The following is a 19,769-nucleotide window of genomic DNA, read 5'->3' on the forward strand; positions in this document are numbered from 1 at the left end:
TCTGACTTTCTTGCCTGATAGGTATGTATTTTCTTCTGTCATTGCTCATTGTGTCTTCTACCTACTGCATAACATGCTAGATTTCCTACTTATTTTATGTTGGAGATTAGGGAAAATTTCTTCACCAAAAGGGTTGTGAGGCATTGGAATAGGCTGCCCAGGGAAATAGTTGAGTCACTATCGCTGAAGGTGTTCAAAAGATATGTTGATGTAGTGCTTAGGGACACAGTTTTGACTTGGCAATGCTAGGTTAATGATTGGATTTGGTGATCTTGAAAGTCTTTTCCAACATAAATTATTCTATGATTCTGTTCCACCATGCATTTCAAAACTCTCCAGGATTTAAGTCTGCAGTAGCAAACTCCACTGTGATCAATACGAATAAGCAAATCTAGTATGCATATTACAAATCTAAAAAAAAAATTGATTTTTTTTAATGTAATGCTTCTTTAAAGATGATTTGTGAAGCCATTTATGAAGCCACCTTCATGTTTATCAAACAAGTTGGAGTAGTAATTTTTGATGTAACCAATTTGTATAAAGGATTCCAAGAAATCCACAAAAGCTTTGGATATCATATTCTAGGAGGACTATAGATTTTTAAAACTCCAGTGCAAAATTATCAGAACAGTAACTTGAACCTGTTTATTTTCCAGTTTTTGCTAGAGAGTAACATTTAATTCAGGTTTCAAATATACTGCTATCATTATTTTTTTTTCTGGCAATTGCACATCTGTCCTTTGAATTTCGTATTTCACCCATTTTTTCCCCTCAAGATGGGGAAAGACACAGTAGTGATTCATTTTAGAAAACCGATTAAACCTACTATTGCATTACTCAGCTATTTATCAAGAAATTACGCACCAAAGATTGCTTTTGCATAGCTCTGTTTTATGATTTGATACAAAAGCCAGCTAAACCGATGTTGTTACAGAAGCAGCATGAGAACAAGTGCATTTACAACTAAATAGCAGCCTTGTATCTAACTACTATATGGGGTAGTATATAGTTGCCTTGATGGAAGAGTAAATGGATACTTACCTCTGCTCAGGGGGTTGGGAAAGCTGACAATCATCCCAGTCATCTACTGTGCTGAATATCCCATGGCTTACCATATGCCTACTAATTTCTCCTGTGCAGGGATGTAAAATGACTATTGTCTAGACCAGGTTTTCTTCCTTCCTCTTCACATGAGATCACTCGGTTCACCTGACCAGCTTAAAGAAGGCACTTCATATTAAACACTAGTTATCTCTTTGATCACTCAAATTACAGTTGCAGCAGAAATAACAGGGCACTTTAACAATGTGGGAAGATGTGGTTTATATCAGGGGAATTCTCTAGTTACTTCAGTATGCTTTTATCGACTCTGTAATCCTGTACCGCGTGACTACTTTTATCTGTGTACTGCTCTTGTGCTGCCTGTGCTGAAGCAGAGAAAGGAGTTGTGCTGGTGATTTTGTTTGTGTAGGTCAAGCAGTAGAGGTCATCAGCACCTGAACAGATCCTACTTGAAGAGAGCAAAGGAATAAAAGCACCCTACATGAAACAAACTGTTCTTGTATTTCCTTAAACAGTCCTTCAGAGGAAAAAATAAAAATAAAAATCTGCCACTAAAAGAAAAAAAAGGTAGTTAAATAAGACTCATCTTGGCAGAGCTGCTGAAGAAGCACCTGTCTGTCCTCCCAGACACTCATTCCAATCCCAGTGCCCGTATTCATCACCTTAATTGGCGCAGTATAACTTTCAATGAAATCAGGTTACAAACTTGTTCCTGAAACAAGCTACATTCAAAATACTGCACAGAGTTATATGGAGCAAATCCAGCTTTCACTGATAAAGCACTGTATTAATGTTAAGAATGCTTACTTTTCAAATTGAAGAGCGAAAAATTTGGAGGAAACGAGGCAGGGGCAGAGAGAAATTCAGATACTGCTCTGGCAGGAAAGAATTAAATGTAATCCTCTAACAGGCTCTTTTGTTTGTTTTTGGTTTTTCTTTTTTAAACCACTCTGAGACTACCTGAAGGTCATTAAGGACTTCAAGTGAGAAGAACTGAGGAACTCCATAGCTCAAGAAAAGTCAAGAGCCTGGCCTCCAAATTACTGTCTGCAACTACATATTGAAGTTTGGGGCATATCCTCCACGACATGCTCTGGTCCCCAGGTCATCCAAACATGGGAATGGAAGGACAAGGCAGGTCCCACCGTTAAGCTGCAGATCCACAAACCAGCCACGAGCCACCTCATGCAGTACCCTGCCCCCAGCATCTCAGATTGAAGATGTCTAAGTGATGTGAAGAAACAGACAGTAAATCACACCGGTAGATTATTTTGTATAGGTGCAAATAAGTTTCATATTGCATACATTAACTTCACATGGTTGCTTGGGCCCAGGCCAACATGGTAATTTCTGCACGACAGCCATGGTAACATATACCACATAACAGTGATTCCTTTGAATCCTTAAATCATCTGCTCATTCTGAGGGAAAAGGAGAAGAAGGTTTGTATGGGCCATGCAGTGGCACAAAGGGAAGTAACTCAAGGCTCGCCTGTGGTGAGGAGAGCTAGTTTCCCCAGCTTTGTTCCCTCTCTGTGGAAATAAAACAACAAAGCTGTCTTCAGAGGGCAGCCACAGGCAAACATCAGAACCCAGCTGGCCCTTTGACAACGCTGCTCATTCACATGTTAAATTAGCTACCTAGGGGGACAACCCAAGCAGACTAGAGTTAGCATTTGGAAGTAACACCCTGAACTTCTGCTATAAAAGTTAATGATAAGGAGTGTTTACAAAAAAACAAAAACAAAACAAACAAAACACTAGAATCTAGAATATAATTTTCATTCCTGATGATGCAGACTCTGTTAAATTGTACATCTCTGAGGATTTTTACAGTGAACACTCCATGTAGTATACATATGGTTAAGACTACTGATTTGAAACTACTATGGTATATTAATGCTGAAAGTAATGAACAAAAAAGTCATTTTTTCTGCTTCTTTAATTATCCAGTTCTAAATCTGATCCAACCCAGTCTAGGATCATGCCTTTATCACAGGAAAAGCCTATGATAAAGGCTTCCTCTGTCACTTCTGCTTCCCTTGTGTCAGGTCTACCAATCACTTGATGTGGGGTGAGTTCGACCTATCTACTGGTCCAGACGAGAATCAACCCTGCAAGCAAGACCAAAAACTAACACCTGTTTTTGCACATACGTTTTCACTTAGTTAAGTGTTATACTGACTTAAAATTGATTACAAAAACGTAGGGATAGTTGGCCTGCAGTTCACATGGACTTCATATTCAAGCTGAACATTTGCAGAGAGCGTTCACTACATCCCTAGCCTGATGTGCTGACACAGCTGAAGCCAGCAACTACTCAGACAGCAGTGTTTGTCTGAGATGTTGGTGTCAGCCATCAGTGTTCGCCTTTCTGACTAGGTCAGGAGAACTTCTTCATTCCAAAAAGCTGCCAAGCTAAGGAGGCCTTGGAAGGACAACCAGCTAGCTACATGAGATGCTTCACACTGATATAGAACTGAATAATTCTGAAAGACGGTGTTCTTCAATATTCTGATGGATACCATGTCCAGCCTGAATAGTCTGATAATTTTTTAAGATATTCTAATGTGCACTGTAGCTTACATCTTTAAATAAATAATAAAAAATGTGACCATCACCTGGTGTTTACACATTATCAAAGTAATAGGCTGGTTCTACAACTGAAGATCCTCTGAAGCAGAGCTGAGTCATCTGGATAAATAATTTTCTGCTCACCTGCTGTAATGATGCAGTGGAACAATACCCCATAAAAACATTACGATTCACACTGTTCCAGAAATTAGGCTGCAATATTTTTTTCAAGTTATACCAATTTTCAAATTAAGGATTCCAGAAAGCTAAAGCCTACCTTCAAGTCACTGCTAGATCTAAGTGCCTACTTTGGTATAACAATGTAGCAATGAGATTAAATATATCAGTCTATTTTCTATCACTCTTCTCTTAGATTTACACATTTCCCACTAAATCACTGGGAGTCTTTTGAAATAAAAAGTATTCTCAATATAAAAATGGCAAAACTGGACAGTGTTTTGTTTCATAAGTTATAATGCGAATATATAGTGTATGTATAGGTAAGACGTAAAGAAGATCAAGTTAATTAGCATGCATGGATGCTATCTTTCTACCAGTGTTAGGAAACTCAGATTTTCCTATTGTTTCTACAGCTTTGTTACTTTTAACCACAATCACAGATGTATAATGAACAAGCGCTTTGGAAAAGGAACAAAAACATAGCTGGGAAGACATCTGCCCTGTTCACTACAAGCGTTTCTGAATATAATAATGATTCATGGAAAAGAAATATCACAAAACTGCAATTACTGTGGGCAATTTATGCACATACTTAAATTGATAACATTCCCATCATAAAGTCAAGATGCTGGCCTGAATCTAACTCTTTTTTCCTTCTCTAGATTATGTTGAATTCTGCTAAGATCAAGAAACTGCATCAACTAACATGCAGAAATGGGAGGAATCGTTTGTTAGCAGTGTCTTTAGCTATTAGCGTGCTGTTCAACACGTATCTGGTCTAATTTTGCTCTTAGCTATACAACCTTTATGCTGATCTACTCACTGACTTCAATAATATCCCCTGTACTATATAACAGCAAAAGGAGAAGATTAGGAAATGGGCACAAAGGTATAATGAAGGTATTTAAATAAATCCTGGTGTTAAGAATGGGGACAAGCTATATTACTCAGCTATACACAGGAGAAAAATCTTCCTAATACTTCCAAAGAAGAATGGTCTAAGCATCTATTACAAACACTATACTCTATATGAAAAGGGCAATATGAAGTCCCAAATGGTACCAGTTTTAAAGTCCATTTCCATCATTGTGTCATTTCATTTGATGTGTCATTGGTACAACAAAGCTACTCCCAATCTCTAAAATTTGGTAAACAAGAAACACTAGCAAGTTAGCAAATAAGGTCCAACGTAGAAGTTAATTTCAAGTTGCAGCATTAGCAGTTAGCAAGGAGTTTGGTTGTGCTGCCTAGTCAAAACAACGAATTCCCAAAGACTGTTTTAATGCCTAGTATTAACTATCTGAGGATATGAAAGGGGATACTGTTGATGAAGTAATGAGCTTTTTCAGACTGTCAGGGTACCCATGGCATAATACACAAATATGATAGAAAACTGGAACTGTCAGAATCATGCATTTGAAAGCTCTGAAAGTTTAGTTTGCAGTTGACTCTCTTCAGCCAAGTATCTCTGAAGCACCTGACAAACAAATTCCTTCAGAGATGAGATACCACATCCACCATAAAGTTACATATATAAACAAAAAGAAAAAAAAAACCAAACATTTTCAGAAAAATAAACTCAATCAGTGCAAAAGTTAGGGCCCTGACTTGACCCTGGACTGAAAAAAGCTAGAGACCTAGTTTGACCTCCCATGGCCCTCATCATGAGCACAGGGAAAAACCAAAGTAACAATACTGGAATAGGCACCATCACTATTGATGAGAAAATATAGTCTGCATTTAAATAATGATATTTTACTATTGGAAATTTTCCTGAAGTTCATTAACAGTTGGAAAAATATCACAATTTATGGAATATTATTTTTAGTTTAACATTTCACCTCCATGACTGATTTTTTATTTCCTCTGTTTGTCTAGCTATCATAGCCATGGAATGATAAACACAGTCCAAGCAGCTGAGCCTTCACCACATGCCCTCACATAGTTCTGTCTTGTTATGGCTCCAACTAGTCAAAAGTTATTTTCAGCAAAGGTTATCAAGCTCTGGAGTCCATTAGAAAGCATGAAAAACAACAAAAAAAACTTTGTATTTGACTGTCAGTTTTATATCCATTGCAGAAGTCAAGGCAACATTATTCTAAAAACATATTTGATGAGCAGCCTGAAGTGTCCAGATAAGTCCATTTTTTATGGAGAAATTGATCTTTTGTTGTTGTTGTTTCAGCTTGTTGACTTTTTCTCTTCCCTTAAATCCATACCCATATCTAAATCTAGGCTCTAATTCAGAAATCAGATGCAATTCTCACGCAACTCATTATGGTCATAAAAACCCAAAAACCTATTTACAAAAATCCAAAGACACCTAGTTTAAAAGGTCTTTAAATCTTGCAGATCTTGAGATATGAGACATCCATCAGCTTAATTCTCTGTATTCTGACTGTAGCTACACCTCTCATAATCATGCAAATACAGTGTGCAAATACAGCCTTACTCAATCACACCAGTGTCTTGTACATGAATGCTCAGATTTTGAAATGTAATTCAGGTTCATACATTGCCTAGAAAAAATAAAGTACTGAATTTATGCAACATAATGGAATGAATAGTGAAAACAAAAACATCCCAGCTTCACTTGATAAAAATACCTTGTGCTTAGCCTGCAGGGACCAAGAAACAGAGTAGTTCAAATTCCTTGCTTGTTCCAGACACAGAAGAGGCCATGGCCAGACTCGAATACCACGAGGTCTCAACTCAGGAGACACTGTTGTGCCAGCACAGAAGTGTTTGTGTCAGATGGACTAAAGCCTTTAACTGACTTCATATAGACTGAACTGCTATGCTGTGGTAACGATTTATGATCATGACTTGCCTGGATTAGACTGGAACTAGTAAATTAGGCATGCGTATGCTATTTTGGCCTGATTGCTTCCCCACTGATTATTTACAGTCAAAATTAAATATGTGTATTTTTAAAAAATTAAAAAGATGCAATCTATGGCTAGTAATTCCCTTAGTTTCTAGTTCAAAATAATGTGTTTTTGTCATTTCTTGCTTCTGTATTGAATTGAACTATTCTACTGTAACTGAAGTATCGTAACGTCTCGTCGCCCAGACTATATGTACAGACTGGGTGACGAGACGCTGGAGAGCAGCCCCACAGAGAGGGATCTGAGGTTGTGGTTGACAGCAAGTTGAATGTGAGCCAGCAGTGTGCCCTGGCAGCCAGGAGGGCCAACTGTATCCTGGGGTGCATCAAGCATGGCATTACTAGTTGGTCGAGGGAAGTGATTGTCCCACTCTACTCTGCGCTGGTGCGGCCTCACCTCTCTGTGTGCAGTTCTGGGCACCACAGTATAAAAAGGACATTAAACTGTTGGAGAGTGTCCAGAGGAGGGCGATGAAGATGGTGAAGGGCCTAGAGGGGAAGACATATGAGGAGCGGCTGAGGTCACTGGGCCTGTTCAGCCTGGAGAAGAGGAGGCTGAGGGGGGACCTCATAGCAGTCTACAACTTCCTCGCGAGAGGGAGTGGAGAGGCAGGGGACCTATTCTCCGTTATCAGCAGTGACGGGACCCACGGGAACGGTGTTAAGCTGAGGCTGGGAACGTTTAGGCTGGACATCAGGAAGAGGTTCTTCACCGAGAGGGTGGTTGCACACTGGAACAGGCTCCCCAGTGAAGTAGTCACTGCACCAAGCCTGTCTGAATTTAAGAAGCGATTGGACTGTGCACTTAGTCACATGGTCTGAATTTTTGGGTAGACCTGTGCGGTGCCAGGAGTTGGACTTGATGATCCTTATGGGTCCCTTCCAACTCGGGATATTCTATGATTCTATGAAGTATAAACGCTTTATACAGAAAATAATCATGGTGACTTTTATCTGGATCAGTGTGAAAGGCAATGACACATAGCCAATAACAGCAGTAAAATGTAAGAAGCTATCATAGAACTGACTGAAAAAAATCAAGGTTTGGTGTGTAACAATTTGTGTTAATAGCACAGCTATATATGAAGGGCCAAGCCAGCTACCAGGGTCTAAACTGCATTGTCTTACACTGAACTTTGAGCTCACTTTTTTGTCCACTTGCCCAAAGCAGGACACTGATCTGTGTGGTTATGCTAGGAATCTATATATTGACTTGGAGCATTCTCAGTGCCAGGGCTACCACCACCACTTCATTATGCTTGGCACTGTCCAACAGTGCCAAACCAATTTTCTTTGTTCATCACTTTTATAGCAGTGACAGACAATTACATATTCCAAACTTCCAAGAATAATTTCTGTCATTTTCATACTGATACTGGTATATGGAAATTTCTGTATCACTTGGATATGTATGCAAGCATGCCAAAATCAATGCATTTCCACTGACTTAGTGCATGTAGGAGATACAATCATAGTTGCTCATTACAGAATTTAATGAAATGTTAATCCATGCAATCATTTTTTTCCCCTCACTTAAGGCAGCTACTGCTGTGAGTTTTCAGAAAGGAATTAGAAAGGACTTCACTCGTGTTAAGAATTAGTGTGGAACACTCCATGGAACATGAAAAGTATTCACAATCATGAAATTACATAGTGACAGCAACAAACAGAACTATATATTAAACATGTCTGCTTGAGATACTGTAGTTACAAAAGGAAAAGAAAAAGAGAAGATTTACACACAGAAAGGCTGTCAAAAAAGCAATGTATAGATAAGGTGCGTGCACTTAATGCAGGGTGCTGTGTTTTCATTCTGTTGAGATTTCCTCTTCTGTTCATTGTAGAACACAGCCTATTGTTACTGTGCATAACTCACTTGGATATAGCAGCTTTATTCAATTTGAATGGAAGTATAAGAGCAAGTATGAAACTGAAAGGGGGAGGAAATTAAAAACTGAGTATAAGAGCTCAACGAGTACAAGAAAAATTTTCAACATCTTTCAGTGACTACTGTGCCAGAATCAGAAGTATTACTTAAGGAGGATCCAGGCTTCTAAGGTTACTAAGTGGTTCATTCCAATATTACAATGGTCATATAAAGATGGAAAAGATTATCTCTTTGCAGAAAGAAATACTCATTTTAAAACTTGCCTTATTTCTGCTTGGCGAGAAGCATATGATCAAGGAAGACATATTTGACTGCAGAAACAAACAAACAAATAAATCCAGAAACCTCAAAAGAAAAACAAAATGTAGAACGCTCTAATCAGTTTTTAAACTCCCTCACTCTAAATGTGGCAATTTATGCAAAAACTTAAAGATAGTATTTTGAGTTTATACAAAACATGCGAGTAACATTTAAAATAACTGACCAGACAGGTAGAAATTTATTACATCATCTACTCAAGAGTATTCTACAAATGCATAGTAGCAGCTGTTTGTGACAGTTCAATAGCATTAAAAATGAGAACAACCTTTGTCCAGGGCCATTCTGGTTTTCCAGATAATTGCCAGACAAGTTATTATTCAATGAATAAACATTTTGTAAGAAGCAGTTCAACCAGCTGACTCAAACACCTTTCAAACTTACTGTTGTATTTGCTGGCCTGTAAAAGATTTACTCAAGGGAGCCTAGATTTCCACTAGAAACAGTCATCCAACTCTACTAAACTTTTTGGTCAAGCACATATTATTGCTAAGTGTAAACTTCAAAAATTAGTTCAAAAATGTATTTTGGCACTTCTGCCAAGTTGACCAGTTTTGTTCAAAGTCTGATGAGAAGTCAGTTCTTGTTTCATTTCTGCTGTTCTAGCCATTTGTTATTGCTTATATATATGTGTATATTATATAAGTATATAACCACATTCTGCAAAGACAAGTTTTTCTTGATCAATCATTTGGTTTTACAAGCAAATATTTGGCATGGCTCACTACAGAGGTCTAGGCATTGTAAGTCATTTGGACAAGATTTCCAAGATCACAGGATGACAGATCAACACCATGCTGACCTGCCGCCTGTCACTTAACCGTTTTGCTAGAAAACCACCATGCAGTCAGCTGCTACAGACCAATAAGCCTCACAATTATTTCCAAGTCAGTAGATTTATGTTTATCCTATTTACATAAAGGAGGGAAGTCCAGTCTGGGGGGGGGGAGAGAGCCGTGTGTAGCAACCTTTGCCACTAGCATTCACAAGCTTCACAGGGCATCGAGTTCTGGAGTTTGAAGTAATTCAGTACTGCCCATGTGTAGCACATTTATACACTCCCTAGGAATTCAGACATGTTCACCTAGTCACATTTTTGAGCAAATAAAGGAAACATTTGGTTTTCTTTTTTTTTTTTTTAAAAATGGTCCTCTGCTGATAGTGCTTTTCCAGAAGCATCAAAGTGTCATCCTTGAGAGGAAAAAACTGAATTCCAGTTCAAACAGTAGATCAGTAGATTACATGGTACACTTGCTCAATTTTAGTAAAGCATCTTTCATTTCATGCAAAGATTGCTGTAAAATGCTCTGTGTGGACGTATTACTGTTAGCTACTCCAAGAGATATCAGTATGAAGTGATGATCTAGCTTTAAATATTCAGTTCTTACACTGCAGGTAGGCTTCTAGGAATCTGCCTGCAGATATTAAAAAAAAAAAAAAAAAGGCTTCTCAAAAACTTTCAACATTAGCTTAATGCTGCTTCCAGAAATTTAAGGCCAGTTTTAACCACAGTTTCTGACAGAGGCAGCAGTCTTTGAGTACATAAGAATGTTCCAGATTCTCAGATTCTCAGACATATTATTGCTAAGTTTGATTTTTTTTTTTTTAAACAAACTCATTTCATCTCCTTGTTTTAAAACAAAAGTCTTAAAGCTTTACTCTCACATTTGAGCTGTTAAAGAGTTAAACGGTAAGAGCTGTAATATTCTAAAAAATCAGCCTCCTCTTCAACACTGGAAAGCTTTATTCTGTGCAGGGCCCGAATGGGAAGTAGAAACCAAGATGGGACTTTACACCATTTGGAGAGCCAATGGAGCTCTGAGAGTGAGTTCGCACTGCCTATATTCCACAACCACTATGGAAAGATCAACTAGCTAATTCTATATATCAAAGGCTATAAAAAATATTGAAAAAAGTCCTCCTACTGATAGGAACTCACCTTGACTGCACTGAAAGACTTATCTACAGAGAGGAACTAGCTCTCCAAATTAGCTGTTCTTCAGGTAAATCCCCTCACAAGAGCAACATGGCTTATCTTCTTTTTCTTGACTCCTCTGCTTCCTTTTCTCCCAGGGAGCAAATAAGATAGGAAGCCTATTATCTCTGCTGTTCTCTCTTCTACTTCCTTTGATTTTTAACTCTCCAACCTGCAGAGAAGAGATCTGCTGCTTTCCAGAAGATCCAATGACACAGTTTTAGGGCCACGCATAACTGAGAGGCGAGGTGCTGCAGGATGCAGTAGAACTGTTATCTTAGACCTATTGAGAAGAATCATACAAGCGCAGGAGTCCTATACATGTGTTCCTCATGGAGCACTTCCAAAGCAGAGGCTTCTTGTACGCTAACTTGCAGATTTCACTTTCAGCTTCACAGGGACGGAGCCACTACTACCTTTGTCACTTTTTTAAAAAAATTATTATTATAATTTGCACAGATTAGGTAAGACACACTTGTTAAGAGTTTTCTTTACAACTGGTTAGTTATTTTTTTTTCCAGTACAATTTTTATTTTTTTAAGAAGCAGCATTTCTACTAAATGATTTTTAATGGGGAAGAAGAAACCTTTCTGTGGAACAAGTGATTAGCAATCTCAAATGTCGAAGCAGCCTAAGTGCTCAAGTTGCCTCCAGTAATAAAGACGACATAGCCTTCTAAACAGCATTAAACATTTAGGGACGTAAGCCACTAATGAAACGTACTAATTCTTAAGCCACTAATACACAGAGACAAATGCAGCCTTACACACAAACATAAGCAGGTAATGTCTTATGTGAGCCACTCTGAAAACAGATTAAAGCATATTTATTAGATGTACGGTTAAGTGCTTACTTAGGAACAGACAGTATATAAGCACGGTTTTCTCTTTGTAGTACAAGTGCACAGGTGGCCAAACAATGATATTCTCTCCTATGTACCATGCAACTCCACTATTACCAAATCAATACTTTTCAAACTCAAACACAAATTAGTCAAATAAAACTGAAAGCTTGAGGCAGAACTGAAAATTAAACAACTCTGTGTGGTTTATATGCAAAAAAAATCTGTTTTTCACTGACAACTACTTTTCTTTTTAAGATTAAAAATGGATACTTGAGGTTGCAGAATCCAAAAATTGTTCATCTCAAAAGGCCATTTTTTAGAAAGGTTAAGCTTGTTAAAGTTAAAATTAGTAAAGTTAAAATTAGTAACCCTGACACAAGATGCTTATTGCTACATTTAATTATTAAGAAATGATTAATTTTACCATCTTCCCCAATCCACGGGTCAATAATGATAAGGCAAAGGCTACTGTGATAATCCGGAATCCTGCTGCTTCCTAGTTCACTTAGATCTATAAAAAGGTCAGAGCACAGCCTAAGCTAATAAAGAGGAATTGCCACATTATTATTAGTGGTTTTTTTTTTTTTTTCTGCAGGCAGGAAACAACCAATGTGCCAGGATGCCACCAAAATCACACCCCTCTATAACAACTAATTAGACACAGAATCACATCATAAACCTTTACCAGAGTTATCTATTGTCATCTCAGAACAGTACAAGGCTGCGTAAGTCCAGTGCAGAAACAACTCCTGGTTTTCACACCAGCACATGCATGCTCTCAAGTGCATCCATATCGATGTATCTCCAATCAGAGGCAATACAAGGATGAGGCATTTGCATGATGGCCCTTTCATTCAGATTGGTTTCCTCTATCACCAAATCTTGCTCTCCAGTTTTCAAAACACCTTCTTCTTCTCCAGCATTGTTACATATTAAATCTATGCAGTTTGAACTTACACCACTTTGAAATTCTGTTCGTGGATCAGAATCTGCGCAGATCAGATACCCTAAAACCCTATCGTCATTAATAAATGAACTGAATGTAGACCACTTAGTGGAACTGACATTTACACATTATGAATAAGCAGTATATTAATTTAAGATCTTTATCAACAAGACAGACAAGCTATCAAGATCTACTGTTTCTTAAAGTAACAGCTCAGTAAAATTGTGCATTGTTAGGAAAACTTTTATACTGGCAAGAAGAAAACATTTTCTGAGACATTCTTTGATCAAATAAGTACACCATAAAAAACTTATACATACATTTACCTCCCATCCCTCTATTTAAGCTTACAAAAACAATAAGGAGAGAGCACATTTATTTATGTAACCTAAATTGTTCCAAGCGAGCCTTTATTCTTCATACAGAAAGAACTACAAATAACAGTGCTAGGCCACTCCAGATTTAAAGGGTTCCTTGGGAACATATCATTAAATAAACTTTTGTATTTGCATTTTTTTTTAATGTATTTGACACCACCTTTGGGAAGTGAACAAAGACACACTGTCCAAAGCAGAAACTTGCACAAAATGTTACTGTTTGCTCCCCATGAAAGCAGAGGTATACTTGCACAAAGAAAGAAATTCCACCACTCTCTTGAGACTTCCTCTCTTTAGTTGGAATTTAGTGCCAAGTTCCTCAACTAAAATTTGGGTTGTGTCAGCATGTCTGCTACAAGCTCTTGTAAGTCAATTCTGTTACTCAGTCAAAAATTAAATGCCAAACAAAAACGCAGTCTTATACAGTAACTTTAAAGTTACATGAATTAAAAAATGACCATTCATAGACAACCTTGGGCCCTTAATTAATATAATTTAAGCACTGTTTTTAATTGAAAATATTAGTTAAATATTTTGTCTATTATGCAGCCTAATTTCTAGTAAGTTCTCCTCCAACTATGTCTTTTGGACTTGTTAAGGTGTATCAAATTTCTACATTGCTCACCTAATACAAATATGCACTCAGTTGGTAACTACACTATGGCCTCTGAAGTGTTTTAAGTTCCTTTGGAAGATTCAGATTATTCTTAAGAAGTCTCGGTTGATAAATTATTTTTATAGAAAAAACATCCATGTAAGACTAGTTCACTAGAGTGTGGTGAAAAGAGCTTAGGAAACACAAGGACAGGGTGATTGATCTGCAGGGTCAGGAAGCAGTTTCATGTGTGAGAGCAAGACAGGACCGGAGAAGATCTTAGAACAGAAGAAATATGGGTTAATTAAAAACGAGAGGGAAAAGGAGAGGAAGTGTCTCATTTGAAGCAGAAAGTGTGCTTGGCACCAGAAGTCCTGTGGTTTCAGGTGAACACCTACATAACACTATCAGTGTTCTTCTCTTTTTGTCCAAAACTAGGCTGGAAAGTCCCCTACTAAAATGTAAATCAATTGGACAACATCGCCCCCCAACAATTTTTATGTAAAAGCACTGACGTATATCCCTCCCCCACCCCCACCCCCCCCATGTAAATATAATGCAGAACTACTGCTTGGCAATAAATGTAGAACTGCTTTTATATAAGACTTGGCTTTCAGTATGTTTTTGAAATGAACTAACTTTAGGGCTATAGCAAAGCCTGACCAATGAACTATGCAGAACTAGGACGTGCAGTAAGTACACAATTATTGTGGTAAACCAAAGGGCTAGTATGCACGATTAGATTGACTAGATATATACAGGCTGCCCTTTAATGCTAGCCAACTGCTTAAATCCACAGCACTGAGCAAAAATTTTTTGCTCTTCGAAGATTGTCTTCACTTGAATCACAGTAAAGAATAAAAATAGAAGGTGGACTACAAAACCAACTTTCTTTTGTTTGGGTTGTACTCTGATAAAATTCCATAATCAAGGAAAAAAAATTATTTCAAGCAGTAGAGGCAAAAACTCAAGAAACTCTAAGCCTCAAATATCTTGAACTGTTACAGAATTATATTATCAAATGAATGACTGACAAACATGCTTACCATCCTATGACATAGGTGCATATTACCAAAAAAAAACGCTGTTGCAACAATAACATGAAGCTATTTTATCTACACAAGATGAAACCTGCAAGCTATAAGATGTGAATGAATTGCTGGCAAAGTTTCTTTCTGAACTCTGACTTGATGCTGAATATACATTGTAATAAAGAGTCCGAAGCTAATTCACAAAATACAGAACATCCAAGCAGGTAAGTAATTTCAAGAAAGAACAATTACCAGTTTTGCTTTAAACATTTAATGATTTCATTATAGCAAACTGAGAACAAACTACCAGCTAAAGAATTACAAACCCACTTACCCCAAAGCGTCCTACAGAATCATAAGGCAGTGTTTTGAAGTTTGCAAAAGCAGGACAGTAATGCTTTTGTAGATGTCGTTATAATTCTATACTTATATTCTATACATATAGTATGTAGCAGAACTACTAGCAAACAGAAGTTGTTTTCTCTGAACACTAATTAAAACTCAAGAATGCAAGTCATAAGGGCAGGAAGAAAGACAAACCCTTAAGAAAAATATGACTTACCAGACAGGCAAGTTTAGCTGTGTCTCTAGTGCAGAGGAAGTAAGGACTTTCTGTATACGTAGATCTTGTTTATTTAGCCCTCTATGAAGATTTCTCTCAAGAAATCAAACTCACGTGCAAGAGTCTGCAAAAGAAAGAGAAAGAAACTGAGCTGCTGGCAGATGTTTCTGTTCAAAGCACATTTGAGCTATTTTCAGCAGCAATGGGCTTGCCTACAATCAAAATGAAAATGCAATACGGAAGAAATGAAGAACCAGTCTACCAACCCAAGCAAAATAAACAAATACATAAGCAGAATCAGGAAATCCATAGGGGAAAAAACAAACAAACAAACAAACATACCACCAACCCTTTGTTCATTGTCCAAATTTTTATTTAAAGAAACAGAAAGAGTAGGGAACAAGTTTGTGGATGACAAAGGAAAATTCTGTTAAAAGCAGAGATGAGGCCTTGAAGGCTATTACCTGTAACTCAAGAAATGAATGACCACGCATATTTTTTTTTTTTTAATGTGAAAAATACACCTTGAGAGTAGTCATCTCTAAAGATGCTTTGCCTTCTTTACAGAGAGGCTCATTCAAGATGGATGGACTTCTATTTGCATTTAAGTGCATCATATCTGGCTGGCATATACCTGCAGATGAATCAGTTTACTAAGCCTGAAGCCAGTGGTTTGTTTCTAGTTTGTGTCCCAAGTTTCCAGTTTCAGCATCAGTGCTATTTTGGAAACTTAGTGACATGAAGCTGCTGGCACTCCATTTTTTTCTACCATGGGCCATTCAGTGACATGGCAAAGATCTCCCCGTCCCCTTCTTCTGCATTCCCAACCAACCAGCTTAACTTCCCATCACAAAAAAAAAAAAAAACAAAAACAAAACAGGAAAACATAAAGTATCAAAACAAATTAATGATGATGGGAAAAGATTGTGGAAGATCTTTTTAAAGCACTATCACCAAAAAGCTCATTACTTTCATTCAAGGAAAAGTTAGAATATTTGAAGTTATTCTCTACTCAAAACCTAAAGCAAGCTGGTGTGGTAAAAATGTTATATTTCAATATATATTGGATTTTCAGTCATGTTCTACTTAGCTAAATAGACTCATTTGAAAACACTTTTGAAGTGTCACCTTAATGTCTAGTTTATTTCTGAGCAGTAACTGTTTGAAAGTTATACAGACACCTGAAACAGGATGCCAAACACAGGCTGAGTAAGCTATTCACGTGGTAAAGCAATGCTCATTGCTAAAAATAAGGAAAACTGAGTATATTTGTACCTCAAGACTCATATAAAAAGTCAGTAACTATAATGCACTTATAAGAATAATGAAAAAGCTACCAAGTGTGAAAATAAAGCATAAATTCTTTTTGGATTAGCACAAGAAAATCCCTTCCATTTGATCCCAACCATTTTTAGTGTTGTAGTTAAAGCAGCTACAATGAAAAAATACAACCCACAAATACTAAATACCAACCTGTCAAATTAATCATTGTTGCTGTTTTTTTTTTCCAAATGGCTAGTTTAGTGCTATTATTTTACCACAAAACTAATTCACAGAAGTTAAAAAGCTCAGTTTATATTTAACTTGAGCTCCATGAACAAAGAGATTTAAGGAATCCAACAGCTTCAATTTTAGACAACATATGATTGTGTGAATTATAGCCGGCTAGAGAGCTATAATGAACAGGTTGAACATGCAGTGCAGTTTAAATAAATACAAGACCTGTACATACCAAAACACTAGTGTCAGATGCTACATAACCTTACTATCCATATTGCTTTTGTCTGATGGTTACAGGCCAAGCCACCAAACTCTTTTATGTCAAATGCTAATACTACGCAAATATGAAAATAGAAGAATGTTAAAATCATTGTTACCAATACCAATTCAGTACCAAAGTAATGCAATACATGTCTTGGAGTGCAGTATTTCTTTTCTGAAGCATCTTCTCAGGAGGATGATTTACTATTAATATGTAACCCATTCTGGCACCTTGTTTCTTCATACACTCTCTGCAACTGGTTTTGTGTGAATGATTTACCTGTTAGCATTTATTTAACATGACAAAAAGACTGTTTCAGTATATACTGATATTTGCTTTAAATACTAGATATAAGTCAATTAATCATTATCTACAAGAAACACTAGATGCCATAAATACAATATATATCATCTGGCTCTCAAAGAAATCTAATTATCTGTTCATTATTAGTAAACAGACTTGTCACTATTATCCAGATTATTACCTCATGCTTTTCAAAGGATGACAATAATCATATTTCCCATTTCATGGCTATCAGCAACACCAATTTCAAGCACAATATTTCTTTAGTGTCACCCTGTAGTACAATTTAATTGATGGTGAACAGTCAACCATGAGCAAGAAGTGTACAGCACACACTGCTGATGTAGACATTTGGTTCAAGTCCCCACAGGCTCCATGTCCACGCACTACTGGTCAGAGTTCTGACAAACCAGAAGAATCATAATAGATGAGAGAGGGAAAATTGTTCAACATGCTGATAGACAGAAAAGCTGCCTAACTTCTCCACCGTAGAGAAATACAGGAAATCTTGACTTTCACTGGGTTCCTAGATCTAACCTAAACACAACTGAGTCACTGAAACTTCACGTGCAATGGCTGAAGAATTCTTCTTTTGTGAAGTCAAATGGTGTATGTTTCAAACTATGCAGGTGAATTTATACACCATACAACCAGGTGTAATTACTTTGTTATATTATTCTATACATGTCTTAATTACTTTATCATATTATTCTATATATGCTCTTACTCAGATTTTGTAATAGTAGTGGAGTACCTTCTAGTAACATGATAATGTGCCTAAGTGAATTCCATGTTACCTGCCTCAAGAAGAAACACAAAGAGTATGGATATGTTCTCTACACATTGAAAAAGGCAGGCCACCTATTGAAAAATAAACTGATGCAAGCTTTCAGGACATATGGATTTTTTCAGGACATAGGATTCAGTATTTCAAGAAAGAATGTAGGCATCCAAGTTACTGTCATAGCTACACCTGGAACTTTTTCCTAACCGTAAGGAAACTAAAAGTTGCCTCAATCAACAATCCATAGTGACAATATTAAAATACTACATTTTTTCCCAGCATGGCTACAAACAACAGACACCGAGAAAAGATGCATGTCCCTTCCATAAACCATTTTGAGTCTGGTGCTTAAGAAGCCGTCAGATCACTATTTTTCTATGAAGAGACATTTTGTAAAGAATAGTGAGACTAATGTTTATTAAGAACTCGACAATTTGAGCAATGCATGTTTCAAAGAATTCAAGTTACTGGCTTACTGAAGCAGTCTTGCTCTTATCTACTTATCTGTGGCAGTGCACATGATAATAGTATCTTTATTCAAGATACTTAGAGAAGTGGGAAATTACCTACATCCCTCATGGAAGATGAATTGCAACCTACAGAAGTGACACTCACAGCATGTATCAATACCTTATGGCTTCATAACTCCAGTACTAAAGATCTGGTTAGAGAACGTTCATCTTTCACAAAACTTTCAAATGTAAAGTTTGTTGAAGTCCATACATGGAATTTGCGTTTTTTTTTGTTTATTTTTCTATTACTTCATTAGCACATTAGTTTTCCTGTATACACAATTCTATTCTCCAGTATCTCAGCATATCTCAAAATAGCTCTCTACATTCAGAAAGAAGAATGGTGTTCCACCTCACCCAAAGTCTTTGCCATCATCTCCTTCAAAAAATTAATGGTACATGGCCCACCTTGCTAATATCATTAGGTAATAACGAAGTTACTAATATTTTCTCTCCAGGTTTACTATAGGAGTGTTTCATCCACATATACCTTATTAGAAAAACTTTGAAATTGGGAAGGAAGAACAAAAAGAGTAAACCTGGAATTTTATTTTTATTATTATTTTTATTGTTTGGCTCATGATCCTTGGAAAGCACTCAGGACACTGTCAAGAGTTATCAGCTAATCTCTGAACCAGCAAACGAAGAGAACTTCTGAATATATTTTTTTACAGAAGTGTTTTACTGATAACATTCATACATTTGAGAGACATGGATCAAGAGATTAAGTATGAAGGATCATGCCCTCACTTCATTAATACCAACTGAAGTTTATGCAAAATGGCAGACGTTTCATGAAGAGCTGCCTGTTCTGTTTTTTCTAGAACAAAAGATCTGTGCTCTCTTTAAAAGGCGCCATCTCTCTTTAGCTTTATTCTGTTCTCATTTTCATCTTTGGAATTTGTTAAGCTTGTTGTCCTCCTTGCCCCCCATGATTACGATAAAAATATTGACTGATGATTGAAAAGATTATCTAAGAACAAAACCCCTAGAGAGATTTTTGTGAAAGATCTCTTGTAAATAAGCAATTCTGTTATCACAGTAAAGTGAGTTTGCTTTGCATCTTAAAATCTGCTTTTCAGGAATCTTGGTATTTCTGAGAAATTCCACAAGGCTACAAAGTGTCACCTACTATCTTCATGGTTAGATACTTCTGAAGATGCAAAAGGC

At 37.0% G+C, this 19,769-nt stretch overlaps 1 protein-coding gene across 10 annotated transcripts in view; it reads right to left on the minus strand.

Annotated features, from left to right (window-relative positions):
* The window catches only part of SORBS2 (sorbin and SH3 domain containing 2), a 160,082-nt gene that overhangs the window by 122,240 nt on the left and 18,073 nt on the right, over positions 1-19,769 (minus strand). For all 10 annotated transcript variants that reach the window (XM_066996226.1, XM_066996227.1, XM_048078364.2 and 7 more), the window contains exon 2: positions 15,239-15,362. The gene's annotated coding sequence lies outside the window, so the exon portion shown is untranslated. The remainder of the gene's footprint in view (positions 1-15,238; positions 15,363-19,769) is intronic.

This window comes from Anser cygnoides, chromosome 4, assembly GCF_040182565.1.
Source record: "Anser cygnoides isolate HZ-2024a breed goose chromosome 4, Taihu_goose_T2T_genome, whole genome shotgun sequence".
Taxonomy (NCBI): Eukaryota; Metazoa; Chordata; class Aves; order Anseriformes; family Anatidae; genus Anser; species Anser cygnoides.